At 39.4% G+C, this 20,892-nt stretch overlaps 1 protein-coding gene across 12 annotated transcripts in view; it reads left to right on the top strand.

Annotated features, from left to right (window-relative positions):
- The window catches only part of CCSER2 (coiled-coil serine rich protein 2), a 232,450-nt gene that overhangs the window by 154,629 nt on the left and 56,929 nt on the right, over positions 1 to 20,892 (top strand). The window lies entirely within an intron of this gene.

The raw sequence follows: 20,892 nt of genomic DNA, 5'->3' as shown, positions 1-20,892 counted from the left end.
CCCACCCGTGCACAAATTCATGCACTGGGCCTCTAGTAATCATATAATTGTACTTTTGTTTGAAACCTTCAAGTTTAATCTTTCTCCATCTTATTTTTTTATTTGAGAAAATCTAGACTCATAACAGTGATGTGACTTCTCAAAAGACATGGGATGAGCTGATGTTTGAATCTGGCTTCTGATTCAATAGCATTTTTTTGGTTTGAGCATATAACACTTAAGAGACAAGGTCAGATGCATAGCAGAAAACTTAGGGATAAAATACTAATTTCAAAATGTGGATATCTTTAGTTTTAAATCTCTATTTGTCTTTTATAGACTGGTCAAATTTTGCTTAAATTAATGTTGAGAAAGAACATTCTGGCTTGCTTGCTCAACTTATTTTCTCATCTTCCTCAGGGTTGTATGTTCTAGCTAATTCTGAGCAGGGACCAAGTTTTAGAGTTTATGATGGTAATAAAACCAAACTCAAGCCATATACTCAGAAGTGAAATATGGCTCTGCTATGTCAGCAATGATGATTAGTATATTCTGTTACTGTCATGTAAATTATTTTATATTATTTGGTTATGGATTTCCTGGACTACTCTTCTCCATGCTTATAGATATTGGACCTTTCTGTGCTAAGGCTGGGAGTGAGAATGTGGAGAATCCTTTGCAGATATCCCATTCTTGGACTCTTTTCAAGACAGAAAGGATTTCAAGTTTGAAATATACAGACATAGAGCTTAGAACGTAGTTTAGCTATAATAGTAGACCAGTTTTTATAGTATTTCTCTGCTTGCCAGTCTGGAGAGAAGATTTCTGATCAGGAGCTTTAGAGTCAAAGGAAAGAGGACGTAGAAAGGGTGGGAAATAGCTAAACTATGTTTAATGTCTCCTTTGAGTCAGCCAGTGGGATAGCTTCTTTTGTGTCTGGGTTTATTGTCCTGAAACATGAAGCATGCCCTAACCGGTTTGGTTCAGTGGATAAAGCGTCCGCCTGCAGACTCAAGGGTCCCAGGTTCGATTCCGGTCAAGGGCATGTACCTTGGTTGCGGGCACATCCCCAGTAGGGGGTGTGGAGGAGGCAGCTGATTGATGTTTCTCTCTCATCGATGTTTCTAACTCTCTATTCCTCTTCCTTCCTCTCTGTAAAAAATCTAATAAATTACATTTAAAACACACACACACAAAAAAAACAAAAAACAACACACAACGAAACATGAAGCATGATCAAATATTAGCTAATAAGACCAGGCCACCTCTAATAGTGAGAGAAGTTAGGTAATTTAGAGAATAAGTGAATAAGGACCATAAGAATAGAAAACTGTTTTTCGAGACACTTTATGAAAAACTGAATCTCTTAATGGCTTTGTGCATTATGACCTCTGAAGTTTTAGATAGTACACATTGATCAAATTGACTTTTTGTTTACACAGTGACAACAAAATTATAAGAAGAAAATTGTAAAATCTTTTTAGGGCATGGTTAAATTTCCCCAAAATGCTAATAGATGTTAAAAGCTGAATAAGTCCAAGATTTCATATAACTGCCTCTTAATTTTTTCCCTTTTAATATTACTAAATTTAAAAAAAGTTTAGTGTGATAAATATACACGGTCTAAAAACATTCACGTAGTATCAGAGGCTTAGTGAAAAACAGTCTCTGTGCTTCCCCCCACCTCTGGCGATTTGTCTTGACAAGCCGGAGACTGCTGGCTTCACTGTTCAAACAGTGAGGTGAAAACTGTACTTTTTCCTTCCCCCTTTGCCCTCTGCTGTCTTAGCAGTTCCAGGGCAGCTTGTACTGTGACTCCTCAGGTTAGAAATCAAACCACTGACCGCAGCCATGCATTGGTTTATAATTGCACATCTGGCCATTTTTCCTTCTGAGTAAAGTGAACACCAGATGCACTGCTTGAGATTTTGCCCACAGGAGGATTTCCTTTGCTGCTGGTCCTCTGGCTGTCCCAGAAAGAGACTGGCGTGCTCAGCTGTCCACTTCCGGGTGCCATCTGTGTGTTGTACAGAACCATCGGTACACCAACCCCGAGGCTGCTCTGTCAGCTAATCATAGGGAACTCCTCAGGAGAGCGTAGTGTGGCTGGGAGAGAGAAGGCAGTGGAGCAGGTGTGGAAACATGGGCATTTGAGCTACTTCTTCATGTAACTTGTTTCCTCAGGGCCTACTTGGGCCCTGGCACATCTGTACCACTTGCATTTGATGATGGAATCTTGCTATGCACACTCAACTTTATGGCTTTGTGTGTCAGATAATACCTAGTTCATGATGATAACTGAGTGGCCTGAGGTTAAGCATTTAGTTACTAAGACCCAGTAGCAAGCCAAGAGCTATGTCTCCAAAGGAGAGCAGTTCCCGACAGAGGCTGGCAGGGTTTTGCTCCTAAGGGCCTGCACTGAGCTTCATCTGCAGAAGCCTGGGAAGTCCCAGACGGTATCCTTCTCTGCCACCTCCACTGCTGGATCACAGGCCCCAAGTGGCAGAGCAGCTTGCACAGCCGCCTTCTGGGTCTTACTCAGAACTAGCAGCTCTCCAGGCCACTAGGTAAATGGGCTGGAATAATACACCCAAATGAGGACTAGGTTACCTCTAAAACACAGAGGCCAGCATTATAGATCTTCTTTGGTTGCAGAAAGGGCCAGATGCAGCAACTCTTCCTTCACCTTAGAAAGGATGTTTAGACATGCCCATGACCTCCACTGCTACACCAACTTCTCTCTCTACAACAGCTGTTCATCTTCCTTTTGTGTTCCTGGCAGTAAGGGTAAATCAGTGATTGGACAGTGCTATTCATTATAGCTTGTACATGAAGTGTTTGTTACTGGTCCATTGAGAGTTAAAGTAGCACTTGCCAGAATAGAAATGAACACATTTCATCCTTCTTTCACAAATTCTTACCACCAAAGAAAAAAAAAATTAAGCCAAACTAAACTGTGTTTAGTGACTAGTTGATTTATAGTCTGGTGCAAGCTTTTTATTGTTTCTCAGGCAGGAAGCAGTTTGTGGACCAGAACTGATCTACAAATCAAACTGTGTAACCCTAGTGTGAGATACTCTTCTTACCTGTGAAAGACAAGTCCAGGGAGTGATAAAGATACGCAATCAAATGTTATGTCAGAGGTATCTTTATGCAAGAGAGAAAAGGTTGCTCTGGAATGGAGATGAAGAAATTAACTGTATGCCATTATAGAGAATACAAACGAAGTTGAATTTATCAGGTGAAGAATTTGGGGTTAGATCAAGGGAATCAGCATGAGCAAAGGTACAGGTTCTTACTTCACTTCTCACAATGACTGAGGGAAAACCCATGAGTAATAAGATGCTCAGTAAAGAAAAAAGAAAAGAAAAACCAGTGCTCACTTAGTATACTTTGAGTTATTATAACTGCTTACCTTAAAAATACTTATTAATAGGAAATAAGCATCTATGCTGCATTTATAGTGGGATCTATCATATTTAATAAAAGCCTAATATGCTAAGTGTCCAGTCATCAGGTGACCGGTCCACTGTTCAACTAATCAAAGTGTAATATGCTAATGATATGCTAAGGCCATTCACCCCTCGTTATGTTGTGCACTGACCACCAGGGGGCAGAGAGTCAACCAGTTGCTATGATGTGCACTGACCACCAGGGGGTAGATGCTCTGACCAGTAGGTTAGCTTGCTGCTGGGGTCCTGCTGATTGGGACTGAGTGAGATGGGTCGGACATACCCTGGAGCCCTCCCGCGGTCCCTTTCCAGCCCCAATTGTGCACCAGTGGGGTCCCTCAGCCTAGCCTGCGCCCTCTCACAATCTGGGACCTCTCGGGGGATGTCAGAGAGCCGGTTTCTGCCCAATCCCACAGGCCACTCTCCTCAGGAGGGCATCAGACACAGGGCTTATGGCTGGCAAGTGCTGATTGGGTGTGTGCCTGCGGCAGGCACAGTGGGGCCAGGATGAGTGGGAGTGGCAGGTAAGAGATACAAGTGGTGGTGGACATTGGGTTTCGGCCTGATCCCCGCAGGCCACCCTAAGGGACCCCACCTGTGCACACATTCGTGCACCGGGCCTCTAGTATTTTAATAACTAAAGAGACCCTTGATGGAAGATAATTCAACTTTGCTGATGAATGCCAGCAAATAAATGTAGGAAGTGTGATGGAATTAGAGAAACTTCATATTAAAAACCCTAATGAAATGTCTGCTTTTTGCTGGTTTATTAATTGTAACAATCATTAGGTGAAAAGGGGCAGTGGGTTCCCAGACGGTTCATACAGTACTAAAGCAACACCATATAAATTACTTTATGTTTGCAAGAGAAAAACACATGATTGTTCATTGGAGAGATCAAACTGTCACTACCCTAATCCAGTGTTGATTTTCCTATCACTAATGAATTGGATTAGCCAAATACTATGTATTTTCTCATGTGATACAAAGAATTATCGATACTACACAAAATTATGCATAATACACAAAATTATGTATAATATATTGTAGCCCAAAACATTTACTTTTAATTTCTTAAGCCATTACTTACAACTTCCATTTTACAGGATAAACAGAAGATAGACAAATAAGAGAGGAAGGAACCAAAGTCAGATTGATGAAAAATCTGTAGGAAAAATAGTGACATCTCTTTAGCTTGTTGGTGTCCTAAAAAGTTGGTGTGAGGAGAGGTAACAGTGTTACATTAAATTAAATTTAATGCACAACTAGATGTAATGTGAAATTCTGGATTGGATACTGGTTGGGCTGATAACTAGAAAGGACATTTTGGGTCTATTGTGGAAATTTGAATATGGCCTATGTATTAAATGAGGTAAAATTTACTTAAATGGAAAGATAGAGTCTATTGACTAAAGAAAGCAGGTTATAAAGACAGTATGTGCATTATGATCATATAGCTTTATTTGTGTATCAATATCTCCAGAAGGATATGCACTAAGGTGTGATAATACCTAGATGGTGAGAATGTGATGTCTCTTTTTTTTTTTTTTAATCCTCACGTGAGGGTATTTTTCCATTGATTTTTAGAGAGAGTGGAAGAGAGAGGGAAAGACAGAGAGAAATATCGATGTTACAGAAACACATTGATTGATTGCCTACCGCACAAGCCCGACCAAAGCCTGGGCCAGGGAGGAGCCTGCAACCGAGGTCCATGCCCTTGACTGGAATCAGACCTGGGCCCCTTTGGTCCACAGGCCGGCGCTCTATCCACTGAGCCAAACCAGCTAGGGCAGATGATGTCTTTTTTTAATGGCACATTTGTCACATTTAATGAACTGATATTAATACATTATTAACTAAAGCCCACACTTTATTCATATTCCCTTAGTTTTTACCTATTGTCCGTTTTATGATCTGGGATTCCCCTCCTGGACACCACCTACCAGTATGTCTCCTTTGGCTCCTCTGGATGGACCATTTCTCAGATGTTACTGTGTTTGATGATCTTAATAGTCTTGAGGAGTACTGTCAGGTGTTTTGAAGACTGTCACTCAGTAGGGATTTATATGATGCTTTTCTCATGATTAGATGGGTTTGTTGGTTTTGGGAGGATGACCAGAGAGATAAAGTGCCATGTTCATCACAACACATCTCATCACATCACATCAAGGGTACAGACGAGCAACATGAATATCACTGTTGATGCAAATATCGATCACCTGGCACAGATCGTGTTCTTCATGCTTCTCCTCTGCAAAGTCACACTTCTTCCTTCTTCACATGCTGCTCTCCTCTTTGGAAGGAAGTCACCGTGCACATCTCCCCTGGAAGCAGTGGAGGCATGCTTCACCTCCCGGAGGGCAGGGCACGTGGCTCTTCCATGGTTGGCAGACTTACCCCTCAGGATTGTGTATTTTTGGTGTATTTTCATGAGATTTTCTTATACATTTTTATTTCCAATTATTTGTTGTTAGTGTTTAGCGATACAGTTGATCTTACATATTGATTTTACTACCTGGCGAATCTTGCTTATTTGTTTCAGTAGCTTTTTGTAGATCCCACTGGATTTTCTGTCTAGACAATCAAGTTTGCAAATAAAAACATTTTTTTCTTTTAAATTTAGGTGCCTTTATTGTTTTTAATGCCTTATTACACTGACCATAGTGATGTCTTTTTAAAAAATCTACATTTTCTTATGAAAATGTCCTTTCTAGTTATCAGTCCAGTGTATTTACTGTTTAGGGGAAAATAAAAGGTTATTGAAAAGTATGTGTCCTGTTCAAAGATCAGCTAATAATTGGATATGGTTAAAATGTTGGGTTTTAGAGAAGAGGCAGGAGTGATAGGTAAGGTTCAGGTAGATTCTAAAGGGCCTGTGTGCCCCTAAAGGAGCTTGGACATTATTCTGCGGGCAGTAGTGAGCCAGATGAGTGACATGGTCAGGCTGACCAAATTGTTATTTCAAACATATTACTTGAAGGGATTTGTGGGAAATGATTAGCAGAGGGAATAGCTTAACTCATAATATTTAGGAAGCTATTACTGACATCCAAATTTTAGATTAAAGTTGTTAAATTTAATTGCTTTGGAAACAGTTGAATTTTAGTGCTCTCTCTCATGTGTGTGTCTTACAGAGTTATCTATGTACAACTTATGTAGTGGTCTTACTTTGCATACCAGGCATTGTTCTAGGTTCTAAAATATACATTATCTCCAGCCCTTGAAAAGTAGGTGATACTGGCTTCCTCTTAGAGTTGAAGAAGTTGAGGCTCAGAAAGCTGATTAGTGATAAAATCAGGACATTTTACTTCAGTTTCTATGACCCCAAAGCCTGCACACAGTGGCATTCTAGAAGATACCTTGGGGGACAATAGGGAGAGGAGAATATGGAGGCAGCCTCCAGCATTCTCTTTATGATTGTCCTTTATCTCCTTAGACAAACACAGAGCAATGGGATCTTTGCTTTGTTAAATAGAACTCTGTTTAAGATCTTGAACAAAATTCTCATTGCACACAAATAAAATTTAAAAATTATAAACCATTGTATTTGGACTTTGATCTATTTTTGTTTTTGTTATACACAACTTTATAGTTTAAACAGCACTTCCATGTATGTTATTTTCTTCATCACAGCAACACTGTGGGGGAGGGAGGACAGCAGGTAATACTGTTTTAATGGTCAGAAAAGTGATACTCCAAGATTTAATTGCATTTCTCAAGCTCACCCAGTTGCATATTAATGCAGAATATATTTTAAACCCAGGACTTTGGAAATATTTTAGCTTAGTACTTCTCATATTGTATTGCCTACATTCAGGTAATTTTGAATAAGAATGTTGATCCCGATCTGAAGAACATGGGATATATAGAAAATGTAATTTTTTTAGTAGTGTCTTGTCTCCTTACTTTAATTCTCTAGATCCCATTTCAAACATTTGAAGCGTAATATGCATATAGAAAAGGGTACTGCCGGGGTTCTTGTCCCAGCCTTACAAAGGGTTCAGCAATTTGGAGAAAGGAGCTGCACGTAGATTAAGAAGGAGTCCAAAGACGAAAGATAATTTTGAAAGGCGTTGGTGGTCAGAGGATCTTCAGCTAAAGGAGCTAAAAGACTACCCCTTGTCTAAGGACCCCATGCTACTTATTAACACAATTTGTCCTAAGGCAAGGTGGAGACATACACTTCAAAGGGTAAGGTTTACAGAAGCATTGTCAGTTTGGGGAATAGCCTACAGCTGTTCAGGTGTTTGGCCAACAGGAGGCAATAACATGTAGATTTAAAATGCCCTGAGCTGTCTGGCAGCAAGCAATCAGGTTTGGGGGAAGTGCCGTTTAGCCATTCCAACAGGTAATTACTTTTGTGGCTCAGCCCTTGTTGAGCCCCCAAGTCCCATCAACCTTTTGATGAGACTCTTGTAATTATAACATGTTGGAATTGGTTCCCAGCAGGGTACCATTCAGAAGGTCTATCTCAGTGAATTTTTACAAATCAAACACACCCAGGCCGCCAGCACCCAGCAAGCACCAGAACACACCATACCCTGGAGCAGACGCTCCCGCCAGTCAGCACCCTCCATTTCTAATTGTGACTATTTGCTTTCTGAGAACACAGAGCTGTTTACCTGTGTTTGAACTTTATATGAATGAAATAATATATGTTCTTCTTAAAATCTGTCTTCTTTTGCTCAACATATTTGTGAGTCATCCATTTTTTGGATTCATTCTCATAGTTATAGGGTACTGTAATATATGATGTGAAAATACCGTAATTTATTTCTTTTGTTCTCCAGTTGATAGGCATTTGGGCAGTTTTCCAGTTTTTGGTTATTATGAATAGTGCTGCTACAATATTCTAGTATGTCTTTTGGTGAATATATCTTACGCATTTTTGTTGGGTATATACCTATGATATCAGAAGGTATGTAGATATTCAGCTTTAGTATATACTGCAAAACAGTTTTACAAAGTAGTCATACCCATTTTTTCCCTTCTCATTTCTTTGTAATATTTTTCCTGTTTGCTTTTATAATATCATATTCAGCATCTGACCTTGGAGAGGAGATGAAAAATCTAAGGTGGAATAATGAGAAAAGCATGATGATACTTCTTTCTGACATTTTCTTTATGATTCATATCCTGTTTACATGTTTGGGGGATAAAAATACAGAAATATATAATAGTGCTTTATGAGCTGCTTTTTCTTTAAAAATGTTTATTTATGTGACACTATCTCACTGCCAAATTACATAATCTAACCATTGCTTTTATAAGAGTTGATAATACATCGCCATGGTTCCCTGTCTTGCTTTTGTTCTAAAGTATCTCAACTATTCTTAGTCTTTTGCTTTTTCATAAGATGTTAGAATCATTTTGTTGAGTCCTATGAAAAACTCATTTGGGGTGTTAATGGGAATAGCATTGAATCTATAGAACAATTTCAAGAAGAATTAACATCTTGGAATATTTAGACTTAGTATCTAAAAACGTGATATAGGTCCATTGGTTTAGTTTAAATTTTTTTCAATAAAGTTTTATATTTATTTTCTTTTAAAAGTCTTGAACAATTTTGTTTGATATATTTCTAGTTTTTGTAGCTGTTGTAAGTGCTGCTATTTTTTTTTAAACAAATATTTTATTGATTTTTTACAGAGAGGAAGAGAGAGGGATAGAGAGTCAGAAACATCGATGAGAGACATCGATGAGAGAGAGACATCGATCAGCTGCCTCCTGCACGCCCCCTACCGGGGATGTGCCCGCAACCCAGGCACACGCCCCTGACCGGAATCGAACCTGGGACCCTTCAGTCCACAGGCCAACGCTCTATCCACTGAGCCAAACTGGTCAGGGCTATGTGCTGCTATTTTTTAATGGGATGTTGCTGGTGTACAGAAATGCAGTAAACAGGGTTTTATCGAATTTGTATCCAGTAACCTTGATACAACTATTATTAATTCTAATAATTTATCATTAGATTTATTTGAATTTTTTAATTTATATAAGCATGTAATCTGCAGTAATGATAGTATGTTTTTCCTTTCCAATGTTTGTATTTTTCCTTGCCTATGCACTGGCTAGGAACTCCAGTATAATATTAGATTGTTCCTGGTTTGTTCCTGAACTTAGTTAACAGGCATGCTTTCCATGGTTGACTGTTAAATGTGGTATCTACTATATCTTTTATGTGGATACCCTTTGTGAGATGAATGAAATTTGCTTTTTATTTTATTTTTTAATATAAAGCTTTTTGAAACTTTTCCATTCTTACAAAAACATTGCAAGCACTTCAAGTTCCATGAACTTTTTTCTGAACCACTGAGAGTAAATTGCCTGCTGAAGCACATCACCCCAAATATCGTGTGCGTTTCCTACTAAAAAAGGTTTTCCTCCTATATAACCACTACATTGTCACCAAATCAGGAAATCAACACTGATACACTATTAGCATCTATCCTCAGAGCCTGTTCAGGTTTTTCCATCTGTCCTGGTAATGTCCTTTATAGCAGCAAGGTCCAGTTCAGGATCCCATCTAGTTTCCTTCAAACCGCAGTACTTCCTCAGTCTTCCCTTGACTTGATGGCCTTGACACTTACATGTTATGGGCCAGTCATTCTACAGAATGCTCTCCATTTGGGTTTGTATAAATGCTTGCATTTGGGTTCTGCATCTTCAACAATGCTACATTGTCCTTGTTGTATCCTGTCAGGAGGCACATGATGCTGTTTGTCCTAATAGTGATATTAGCATTGACCACTTGATAAAGGTGTTGCTGCCAGCCTTCTTAACTGTGAACTTACTCTTTCCCCCTATATAATTAGCATTTTGTAGGGAGGAATTTTGAAACTATATAAATATCTCATTCCTTGTCAAATTTTATTCAATGATTTATTTATATTATGTCCTGTGGTTTCTTATTTTATGCAATCAGTTATAATTTGGGAATATAATTTATCATGATGCTCAGACTGCCCAAGATTTGGCATTTGAGAGTTTTTTTCGGGTTGGCTTCTGTGTTTTGACTTGTACCCATCTTCTTGGAGTAGTTCTTTCCAGAGGTATCAGGCTATTTAGTATTTCCCCTGTTCCAACCTGGAAATAGCCATTTTTCCCAAGGAGCCCAGTAAAGAATGGTATTTGGAAGCCAAGATCTGGGGGCTAGTTGTGCTTATTGCTATTGGGGGGGGGGGAAGGGAGGCAGGGGACGGGGTCAGTGCCCTTAAGCTCATTTAAGATGTATATGTGTGTGTTGTGGGTGTCTGTTTGCATACTGTGACTATATTTTTATATCTGTCTATATCTGTTAAGAGCTGTACTCATACCTTTAATTGGGTCTAAAGACAGCATTTCTCCTTTTCCACATTTATAACTCTGTTCTCCAACAGGGAGAAAATTGGTATCTATTTTCCTTAATATATTTACTCATTTGATCAATCCTCTTGGGTGTAACCAATTTTCCTACCTTTGCTGTCACCTCTCCTATGTAATTGCCCTCCTCACCCCGCTAAGATTCTAAGTCCACATGCATGGCTGCTTCCCTCCCTCTGTGCACCCCTTCTTCACCCCGCATGGGCTCTGACACCCACACCACTCTCCCTCTCCTATTCTGCCTCCTCACTATGCTTGGGCTGGATACCACGTGTTAGTTGATGCCCACACATGGCCACTCTCCTTGTTCTGTTTGGGTCTTACACCTGGCACGGGCCTCTTTCTTTATAGATCCCTTCTTCACACTGCTGAGCTCGGGTAATCCTGTCAGGCCATCCATGTATGGCTGCCACATCGCTCTGCCTGGACTCTGGCAGTCCACATCAGGCCACCCATATGTGCCCTCCTCATTCTACTAAGGCTCGATTCCGATATCAGACTGGGTCCCCATCTTTTCTATGGTTATCCTTTGAACTATTTGGGGTCTGACATGCCTGCTTCCCTGCAGGGTCATATTCCTCAACCTATTTAGGCTCTGAAACTCAAGGCTAGGCTGCTTTGTGGGGGGAGGCCTACCTTGCTCTATCTCACCTAGTGGCTTGTTCTGGAAGTGAAAGGGAAGGGAAGAGGAAGGAAAAGCATATTTAAACTATTTACAGTAGGTCCTCGGGTTACGTGGGAGATAGTTCCTACAGCGCGACGTAATGCGATTTTCACCTTAAGTCGGAACCCACCTACATAAGCACCTACATCACTCACATGGAGCACAAGACACAGCAGTAATGAAGTGAAACAGTAACAAAAATGTAAAAGAAAGATAACAATTCCTGACTTTTGCTTGTGGTAAGTAAATAATAAAAAACATAAAGCACACATGTACAGACGTCAAAATGACGGAACTCTTTTTTTTTAAAATATAAATAAGTGGGAGATGGCGGCGTACATCGAGTCCATGTAACCCAAGGACTGCCTGTATTGACTTCATTAAGGAGAATTTACATTCAAATATAGTGCACCCATTTTTAAGTATACAGTTTGAGTTTTAATGAATATATTCAGTTGTGTAACCACCAGCATAATCAAGATGTAATTTTTCCATAGCTGCTAATTACCTCTCGTGCCCCTTGGTCAGTCCTCTCTCAAACCTGGGCCAGACAGCGATTGTTCCACTCTCTGTTACTCAAGGTTTGTCTTTTCTGGAATGTTACCTAAATTGGATTATCCAATGTGTACTCTTTTTTTTTTCTTGGATTTTTTTCATGCACCATAATAATTTTGATATTTATCTGTTTTGTGTGTATCAGTAGTTCATTTATTTTTATTGCTGAATAGCATTCCATTGCACATATATGTACCACAATTATATTTTTACTTATTTACCCATTGATGGATATTTTAGTTGTTTTCAGCTGTTGGATTAATTGTATAATGCTGAATTTCTAGATATTAATGTTAATAAAAATAAATGTAATTTTAAATAATTAGAATTTGAATTTAGACCAGTTTTTTTCACTTGTTTGTTGTTTGATCTTGGACAAATTACTTAAACTTCATGCCTAAATATCTTTATAAAAGATATGGAGTCTATGGCTCCTATCTCAAGACTATTATGAAGAAATTCAGATAAATTAGCGTACTGTCTGGTGCATAGAAAGCAATTCTATATAATTAAGAAGTAATATGCAAATTGACCCTCACACCCTTACAAGATGGCTGCCTACGACCAGGCCACCAGGGGGTTAGTGAGGGACGACCAAACGACTGAACAAGCAGGCTGCGTGGGGCGACCAGGCCAGCAGGGGGGCTGTGAGGGGCGACCAGGCTGGTAGGGGGGCAGTTGGGGGTGACCATGTCAGCAGGGGGGGCAGTTGGGGGTGACCAGGCTGGCAGAGGGGGGCAGTTGGGGGTGACCAGGCTGGCAGGGGGGCAGTTGGGGGCGATTAGGCTGGCAGGGGGGGGCAGTGAGGGGTAACCAGGCTGGCATGGCGGGGGGCAGTTAGGGGCGACCAGGCCAGCAGAGGGGGCCAGTTGGGGGCGACCTGGCTGGCATGGGAGGCAGTAAGGGGTGACCAGGCAGGCAGGCAGGTAAGTGATTAGGTCCAGGATTGTGAGAGGGATGTCAGACTGCCAGGGATCGGGCCTAATCCGGCGGTCAGACATCCCCCAAAGGGTCCTAGATTGGAGAGGGTGCAGGCTGGGCTTGAGGTCCCCTCTCCACCCCCATGCATGAATTTCATGCACCAGGCCTCTAGTTAATAATAAAGTTAGCTATTATCTTGCTAACAATAATAGCAACAACAATGATCAAGGGTTTTTTTATTATTGATTTTTTTTTTTAGAGAGAGGAAGAGACAGAAAGGGAAAGGGACATGAAAGAGAGAAACATCAATGCTAGAGAGAAAAATCGATCGTTTGCTTCCAGTCTGAGCTGGCATCAAATTGGTGACCTTTTGGTGCACATGACATTGCTCAACCAACTGAGCCACTCTGGCCAGGGCAAGGTCATGGGTTTTTAATTACATGCATTGCTCACAATTTTATGTAACTTCCTCAAAGCTAGTTTCATTTACTTGAATATTCATTAGTTATTGTTATTCCATCATTCAATATACTTTATTAAGCACTTGTTGAGTACCAAGGATTGTAATAGTATTGAAGATTAAAAGAAAGAGGACACAATTATTGTCCCGTACCTGATGTGTGTTTTTTTTTGTTAATCTTCTCCTGAGGATATTTTTCCATTGATTTTTAAAGAGAGGGGGAGAGACACACAGAAACATCGATGTGAGAGACACATCTATTGGTTGCTTCCTGCATGCACCTAACCAGGGCCAAGGATCAAGCCCTTGACCAGAATCTTCCCTGCACCCTTCAGCCCCCAAGTCAATGCTCGATACACTGAGCCAAACTGGCTAGGGCTCTTTTTGAAAAAAAAAAAATATTTTATTGATTTCAGAGAAGAAGGGAGTGGGAGAGAGAGACAGAAACATCAGTGATGAGAGAGAATCATTGATCCGCTCCTTGCAGCACGCCTCTCACTGGGGATCAAGCCCACAACCTGGGCATGTGTCCTGACCAGGAATCAAACCACGACCTCCTGGTTCATAGGTCAGTGCTCAACCACTGAGCCACCCCAGTTGGGCTAATGTGTTTTTCTTAAAACTACACATTATAATGGGCTAGTGGGTTTTGAAATAAAATTTGTTCATTGTAACTATAATTTTTCCCCAAAGTAGATTAGTATAAAAACCGTCAGGGGGCATCACATGTAATAAGGGCAGATACTGTTTTGTGAAACTTGTTTTTAATGTGATATCTGTATCTTTTTACCCATCCACCATCCATCTATCCACTCATCCTTATTTAGATATAAGCGCACACACACACACACAACACACACACACACACACACACACATATTTATGTATATGTGTGTGTGTGTGTGTGTGTACTTGGTTGTGATATAAAATGTATTTTATATCACATGGTCCCCCCAAAAAAACAAACCTGTTCTAGTAGATAAGCAGTACTATACTCGAAACTCCAAGGATAATAAATCCTATATTTAAATTAGAGATAATTAATCACTGCATCAATAAAATATTAAATCATCAGTCAATTTGCTGAGCTTTGTGTTGTTTCATAAAGAAACCTACAAAACTTTGTGTAAAAAATTTAAAGAAAATACTAATGTTCTGTGGGAAGGCTAAGTATTGTAAACATTCTAACTTAATTCATGGACATTAATGTAATAATCAAGACAGCTACCTTATAGTCTAGGAAGACATTCGAGTGTTAAATAAGTATAATGATGTGTTACAAAGATAAGATACCAAATGAGTGTATGATTGGAACCTATAGTTCTTTCCAGTACTATTTATAGATGTAATACAATTTCAGTTGAACTCACAACAGCTTTATTTTTAGGATTCATCAATATGACTCCAGAATTATTAACACCAAAGGCTAAGGTCTGTGTACATTATGACAAAAAAGAAGGGGGGGGGAGGCCTTTAGAGCAGGGTATAATACTGACCCAAATAGAAATATGGAGCAGTAGGAGAGGATAGAAAACGCAGAAGTATGTGCTGAAATGTCTACTGAAAAACAATTGGACACAGAAGGATTTTCAAGTAAATGTTGAGAAAAACTCAGTATTAAGGATCAATTATTTACTTTCTTGTTTTATACTATAGTAAATTCAGATGTGTGAAGAATTGAGTATTTTTATTAAATATAGAAATTTTATTAAATTAGAAATTTGCAGCTAATATTTTTAAGTGTCACAGGAAACCTATTGGAAAGGATATCCTGATTCGATATGTACAAATGAAAAACTTTTATTTACTTTAAAAGTTTAAACGAAAGAAAATTGTGAATAATACCCTATATAATAAAAGACTAATATGCAAATTGACTGAATGGTGGAACGACCAGTCGCTATGACGTGCACTGACCACCAGGGGGCAGATGCTCAACACAGGAGCTGCCCCCTGGTGGTCAGTGCGCTCCCACAGGGGGAGCACCACTCAGACAGAAGCCCTGAGCCTGGCTCATAGCTGACGAGCGCAGTGGTGGTGGCGGGAGCCTCTCCCACCTCCGTGGCAGCGCTAAGTCGTCAGTTGGACGTTCCCCGAGGCTCCCAGACTGCGAGAGGGCAGAGGCTGGGCTGAGGGACCCCCCCACCAGTGCATGATTTCGTGCACCGGGCCTCTGGTTTGCTTGTAATATTACACATCTATGCAAATATCACAACATTCCAGTCAACTTTAATGCATGATAGATTTTTCTGTTTTAAAAATGTCTTTGTCTCAACCATTTGTTAGGATCACCTAATCTCTGAAACACTTATGTAAAACTAGGCTTTATGAGTGCATTTTTTAAAGCCTCTCAAATGTTGCTTGAATCATTAGGTTTTAAGTCCCATAGGTGAATTTTACAGCATTCCTTAAAAATTACTCTCAGTGCACATTCCAGAGTCTGTGTGATATGATACAGTTTTCCAACCATATTTTTTTAAAGTTAATTTTTGAAAAGAAAATGAAAATATGAATCTCTCTTCTTCCTCTAATCCCTTTCCTAAGATGCCTCCTATGACTTGCTGCAGCAGATCTGAAACACAAGGCAGCTTTGTTGACATCACTGATGATGCTTGTCAGCAGAGGTTGGTCAACACTGCCAGGTTTTTGTTGTTGTTAGTCACTTCAAGTATCCATGTCTATTGTAGCTGCTCTGGAACTCATAGGAAAATCCAAGTTTTTGCAAAGTCCTAGAAGAACCACATGGGTAAGATGGAGTTTGTTATAGGGTTTCCCAGCAAGTTAATATGTACAAGAGTTAGACTATTAGAACAAAAATTTACCTATGTGCTGTGTCCAAAAAGTGGAAATTGTTTGCTGATAGTAGTCCCCTAATACCCTTATGAATAAAGGAAGGCTTATCTATCTTTTTGAATCTTTAATAAAATGCTGACATTTAATTAGCTTAAGGTTACCTGCATTTAGAGTTTAAAAATCCTAACTAGAGTTTACAGAAACTGCTGAAACTGAATCGCTCATGTTTTATACAGTGATGTGTTGTACTTAAGTATTTTTTGCATTTATTATGCAAAATGTGTACAACAGTACCATCAGTGATCAATAAATGTTAGCTCTTTAGTATGTGTAATGTGAATCATGAACTTTGCATGCATGATTGGAATTCAGACTTTTTTAAAAAAAGAGGTTTTCTATTTATTTTAAGGTTTTATTACCCCCTGTAATGCTTAAAGATGCTTTTCTCAAACTGTTTCCTTATTTTGGCTCGGACACTTTTCAACTTAGTCGCGGTTTAATAGAGAGTACTACCATTGGTCAGTGCCAAAGGTATTTGGAGGGAGCTAGTGTTATTAATTGATGCAGTTAGAGATCATATTCCTGTTCTTTAAATTCTTATTCTTTGATGGAAATAATTTTTTTTTATCTCCTATGTCTAAACTGCTAGACTGTTAAATTAGAAGGTCTTTTTGGAGGCATAGCAATAATTTAAACATTAATAACTCCCAATTGTTTTTGGCTATATTATAAATTTATTTTATTTAGAATATTAATTTTCAGTTTTCAAAAATATTGGTTTGGTGTATGGGGCTTTCACTTTCAATTGATTTCTAATCTTAGTACATTAATTAATAAAGAATAATATCTATCTGATACAAATTGTTTGCAATGTGTTGATATTTTTTTGTGTTCTAAAGCAGGGAAAAGGGAAAACAAAAACAACAAACTTTTCCTTAGAGGGCCACATAGTAACTACTTTAGCCTTTTCAGGGAAGAGGCATGACTGAGGTTTTTATGTAGATATTCATAAAGTCATTTAAAATGCAGCCATTAGAAATTAAATACCTTTCTTACTCCATGAACTGTAATAAAAATCGGCAGCCGGCTGGTCTGTCCAATGGGCTGTGGTTTATTAGCTGTTTCTGGCTTAGAGTATGGTCGGTGTTTGTGACTGTGCGGTGTGTGTTTGAATGAAATGTCTACTCTCTGTATTTGCAGTAGCAGAATGTCTATTATATTGAGCTTTTTAATTGTTGTGCTTATATCTTATTTATCTTTACTAAATTATTACCTTTGATCTGTGAGTTTCTGAGAATAACTTCCTGCTATAATTATGGATTTTTCCATTTCTCCTTTTAATGCAGTGAATTTTTGTTTTAGTGTCTTCAGGCTATTTTACTAGAGCAGTAATGCTCCCTTATCTGTGGTTTCACTTTTTTCAGTTTAAGTTACCTGTGGTCAATTGCGGTCCAAAAATATTAAATGGAAAATTCTAGATATTTTGAGGGAGAAACCACATTTGCATAATTTTTTACAGTATATTATTATAATTGTTCTATGTTATTACTAGTTGTTAAGCTTTCACTGTACATGATTTATAAAGTAAAGTTTATCACAGGTAGTTATGTGTAGGGAAGAACAGAATATATAGGGTTCAGGACTATCAGGTTTTAGGTACCCACTGGGGAGTCTTAGAACATAATTTCTTCAGATAAGGGGGAACTACTGTATATAAATTTTTATGATTGGTACATCTTGATGGATTGTTCCTGATCACCAATTAAAGTCTTTGTTTATCCTTATTAATACTTTTCGTCTTTGTCTCTTGTTATAATAATACTAGTGGTCCAGGGCACGAAATTCGTGCACATTAAAGGGGGATTAGAGGAAATATTTTAATATTGCTATTTGCCCTTTCTCTATAATAGAAGTGTTAGAGATGAAAGAAAATAAGTAAAATGTATATGAAAATCTTCCTCCTGTCAGAGTTTGGGGCACACCAGTGGACCCAGAGTCAAGTCCCCGCCTACCCACAGCACCTCAAAATTGCGCGAGACCCAGACCCAGTCGGCCCCACCCTTGTTAAGCCCCTCCAGGAGGGGGTGCAGCCTCAGATCCCCCATCAAGCCCCATCGGGCAGGGCGCAGACTCGAGTCCCCCAGCGCACCTTCAGGTCCCCCAGCCCAGTGCCAGGGCGGGGGGCGCAGCCTGAGGTCCCTCGGCCCAGCACCAGGGCAGGTGGCGCAGCCTGCAGTCCCCGGGCTCGGCACTGGGGCAGGGGCACGGCCTGAGGTCCCCCATCAAGCCCCACTGGGTGGGGGGAGCGGCATGAGGTCCCCCAGCCCAGGCTGGGGTGGCGGGGGGTGCGCCTTGAAGGTCCCCCATCAAGCCCCACCAGGCGGAGGGTGCAGCCTCAGATCTCCCAACCCAGCACTGGGGCAGGGTTGTGGCCTGAGGTCCCCTGTCAAGCCCTGCCAGGTGGGGGTGTGGCCTGAGGTCCCCAGCCTGGCACTGGGGCAGGGGGTGCATCCTGAGGTCCCGCATCAAGCCCCACAGACGGGGGGCACGGCCTGAGGTCCCTTGCTTCGGCCCGGCACCATGCAGACTCAGGTCCCTGCTGTCCGGTTGTGACGTTATGGCGTCTGCGCTAATTTGCATATTCCTCTATTATAGGGATCCTCAAACTTTTTAAACAGGGGGCAAGTTCACTGTCCCTCAGACCGTTGGAGGGCCAGACTATAGTTTAAAAAAAAAACTATGAACAAATTTCTATGTGCACTGCGGGCCCGGGATGAGTCGGCTGCTAAGCAGGACAGGTAGCGGCACCCGGCGGGCCGAATAAATGTCCTCGGCGGGCTGCATGTGGCCCGCGAGCTGTAGTTTGAGGACCCCTGCTCTATTATATAGATAGCAGGTGAGTAATGTGACTACTCCAATTTTGTTTTTCTTTTCAAAATTGCTTGATTATTTTAGTTTTTATTCCTTACTAGATAAGTTTAAGAAGTGGCTTTTCTATTTCTTAAAAAAATTATTCTAGGATTTTGGTTGGGAGGGTACTTATCTGTAGCAAATATGGAAGAGAATTGACATTTCAACAATACTGTCTTTTAATCCATTAACAGTATGTCTCTCCCTTTACTTAGGTCATCTCTGATTTCTTTAGTCAGATATTTTTGTTTTTAATATAGAGGGTTTGTCTATATTTTGTTAGATTTGTACCTAGATATATATTTTTAAATTTTAGATTTTGATTTTTCTTGGTTTTGTTTGTTTTTTGTTTTGTGGATTTGGGTTTATTGCAGTCATTTTTTTAAATTGTAATTTTTAGTTATAGTCTGCCATATCGATAGTAGATTTTTGTATATTAGCCATATATCTTGTGACTTTCATAAATCATGTATTAATTCTAGTAGTATTATTGTAGATACTTTGGGAATTTTTTACAACAAAAATTATACTGTCTGACTAGAGATGGTTTTATTTTTTTCCTACTTGTCTTTTTTTTATTCACTTTATTGCAGTGAGTAGAAACTCCAGTGCAGTTGTGACTAGGAGTGCCTTGTTCCTGGTTTTAGGGGTAAAACATTATCTTTTACTGTTAAATATGATGTTAACTGTAGGTTATTTTAGAAGAACTTCATCAGGTTGAGCAAATTCCCTTCGATTCCTGCTTTGCTGCTGAGTTTTTATCATTTTCAGAAACTTTATCTGTATTTGTTGGGATAATCATACTGATCTTTTATCTCTTAAAATGGTAAATTACATTCTTTTTCAACTGTTGAACCAGCTTTACATTCCCAGCATCAACCTTGCTTGTTCATGCTTTTTCCTTTTTATATATTGTTGAATTTGTGAAGGACTTTTGTGTTTCTGTTCATGAGGGATATTGACCTATAGTCTTGTTATGCAGTCTTTGTTTGCTATCAGGAAAATGTTGGCTGCATTCATTGATTTCAGTAATTTTATAATTAATTAATTTGATTGTTTTCTCTAAGATTGTATAGAATTGATATTATTTCTTTAAATTTTGGAAGAATTTGCCAGGAAAATATCTGCCTTCAATATTCTTAAAGAAGGTTTAAGCTAGGAATTCATTTCACTAATAATCATAGATATACTCAAACTGTTTCATTTTGGATGAGTTTAGTTTGTGGTTTTTGAGTAATTTCTTCATTTCATATAAGTTGTCAAATTTGTGTGCTTAGTCACTCAGAGTATTATTGCCTTACTAGCTTTTAATGCCCGTGACATCAATAATGATACTTCTTTTTTTTATTTTTTTTTAATATTTTGATATGTCTTTTTTTTTTTTCAAATTTTTATTAAGGTATTATATGTGTACATATCTTACCATTGCCCCCCACCCCCACCCCACTCCCATACATGCCCTCACCCCCCAATGTTTTGCATCCGTTGGTTACTCTTATATGCATGCATACAAGTCCTTCAGTTGATCTCTTATTTCCCCCACCTCTCCCTAACCTTACCGCTGTAATTTGACAGTCTGTTTGATGCTTTACTGCCTCTGTATCTATCTTTTTGTTCATCAGTTTATAATGTTTTTCATTATCCCCCAAATGAGTGGGATCATGTGGTATTTTTCTTTCATTGACTGGCTTATTTCACTTAGCATAATGTTCTCTAATTCCATCCAAGTGCCTACAAATGGTAGTAATTCCTTCTTTTTTTATGGCAGCATAGTATTCCATTGTGTAGATGTACCA

Source organism: Plecotus auritus (genome assembly GCF_963455305.1).
Source record: "Plecotus auritus genome assembly, chromosome: 9".
NCBI lineage: Eukaryota > Metazoa > Chordata > Mammalia > Chiroptera > Vespertilionidae > Plecotus > Plecotus auritus.
This window is presented reverse-complemented; position numbering and strand designations above follow the sequence as displayed.